Below are 2,609 nucleotides of genomic sequence, written 5' to 3' on the forward strand. Positions count from 1 at the left end.
AAAAAAAAAAAAAAAAAAAAAAAAAAAAAAAAAAAAAAAAAAAAAAAAAAAAAAAAAAAAAAAAAAAAAAAAAAAAAAAAGTCAATGGTAATGACATTCTTACAGGTATAAATTATGAGATCTAATTTGACAAGTATTAACACTAAGTGGAGGCCGACATTGATTTGTGTAAATAGAGGATAAGTCAAATATTGAAGGATTATATTGTGGTCTAAAACGATTATCGTATCTATTCAAGTCTCGTTGTTCTTGTACTTTCAAAATGTACATTTTTAAGTCTCCGTATTTAGTTGTAGGAATGTTCATAAAACTCGATGATCCGAAAAACTCAACCTACCCTGTACGGTTTGAATTAGGTCATGAACTTATTTGAGACATTTGAATTCAACTAAATAAAAATTTTATAATTGGGTTGATTAATGGATTCCCCTAAAACTAGACTGGATGATATATTTTTTTATTTTTATATATTTTTATTTAATTTTATAATTACTTATATTATTTATTCTTCTAACTATATATATACACCCATTTGAAAATAAATAAATAAATATTTTACGAATTACCATTTTACTTTTATTAAAAATTTTAATTATTGTTGAATTTATTATTTAATAAAAGACTATTTGGATTGAAAATATTTACAACCAAACAGTTCGACCTAACTAACTCAACTCATAATGATCTCGTTATCTTTTCCCATCTAATTTTTTAAAATGATAATTTCAAAACAAAACTACTCTCATTAAATTTTTCCATCATAAATATATATTAAATAATTCATTTTAAATTATAAATTCAAGATTGAGACTTATTTTTCTCTCAAAAGTCAAAATGCGTGGACTTTTGAGTTGGTCAAAATTTTATTTTATACAACTTGATATTACATTTATTTTAAGTCATATTTTTGAATAAGTATATATGATTACACCAAGTGGATGATGTTGCTACCCAAATTAAAGATGAAGATGTTGAATTGTGTCAACGAGAATAAGCGTGCGACAAAAATTATATTGTTGTGAGATCTCATATTGGTCGGAGGAGAGAACGAAGTATTCTTTATAAAAATGTGGAAACTTCTCTTGCGCGGAGACATTTTAAAACCGTGAGGAAAAGCCCGAAAATGAAAATCTAAGAAGAACAATATCTACTAACGGTGATCTTATATTTTTGTTAACAAGTTGATTTTCTATTAAGTTATTTATTTCATACTTGTACCGTTTTAAGAAATTTTGACGCCCAAGTTAAGGAGGGAAACATGAATTACCCGAGACAATATCTAAATGAAAGTGATTTTAAGTACATGAAATTGCAAGAAAATATCCTCAGATGACCGGAACAACTTGGACTATCAGAATTGAATTGGGTTTTTTTTTTTTTTTTTTTTTTTCCGATTTAGGATAAGTTGAATTTTTCAAATTGAAAATTTCGAGTTTTTTTGGTCAAAGTCAATTCTACAGGAGAACCAGGAACGGAGAGCTTTCCCCCCTTTTCTGCCTCTTTGGTCTTAAGAATGCTGGTTTTAAGTAAGAATGAGTGATTGCCCTTCTCCGACCCTGACTGCCCAACCGGATAACAGCTAATGCGTTCTACTTATTGAACAAGGTTCTATGGTCGGTCCGCGACCCCTGGATACCGAAGGCGTCCTTGGGGTGATCCCTAAGTTCCTACGTGGTGGAGACGATGGTGTCGGTCCATGTATTTTCCTTCCTTTTGCCGCATTTCGCTCAAAACCAACTTGATTTCTACTTTTAAAATTGTTAGGACCATTCAAAATATTCGATGTTAGCTGTTATTACTTGTGAAATAATAATTTTTTAAATGTTAAAGCAAGTTGTGTTCTTTCAGACGCTCAACTTTAATTTTTATATTTTCAATAAATTTTTAAATTCAATTATAAATTGTACAAACTCGACTTGTCAAGCGAACCTATATTCAATATTGCTACCTATCGTTAATTTTGTCAACTACGAAAATCCACCTCTCAACTTCTACACGACCCAATTTACAAACACCCTTGTACAGTTAAAAGGAACATACTATTCAAACTTACCATTTCAAATCTGCAGATGTCGATGGAATCTATCTTAGATAACTCCAACATGTCGTGTTTGTTAGGTCGTAGAATTTAATGCTTATTTACGAGTTAAGTAATTTAAGAGATTTTATCTATTCATCTGTCATGTTGGTAACTATTTGAAATGGTCTATAAACAAACCATAACAGATTAAAGCAGATAATATTTATTAGCGGTAAGTTCGAGCTGTTATAAATGGTATCAGAGCTAGATTCCCGAGTGGTATGTCAGTGAAGACTCTAGGATCATAAGGGGTGGATTGTGAGATCTCACATCGATTAGAGTAGGGAACAAAGCATACCTTATAAAAGCGTGGAAACATCTCCCTAACATGCGCATTTTAAACCCGCGAAGCCGACAACGATACGGGTAAAAGCGGACAATATTTCAAATTTTTTTTAATATTATCTTTTGTGGTTGATATTGATAATAAAATAATAAGAAAATTTTAAAAAAAATGTTAATATTGTAAAATTGAAATTTTCTCTCTCTTTTTGTACAAATCAGAAGGACAAAAAAGGAAAAAAGAAAA

Source organism: Cucurbita maxima, unplaced genomic scaffold (genome assembly GCF_002738345.1).
Source record: "Cucurbita maxima cultivar Rimu unplaced genomic scaffold, Cmax_1.0 Cma_Scf00002, whole genome shotgun sequence".
NCBI lineage: Eukaryota > Viridiplantae > Streptophyta > Magnoliopsida > Cucurbitales > Cucurbitaceae > Cucurbita > Cucurbita maxima.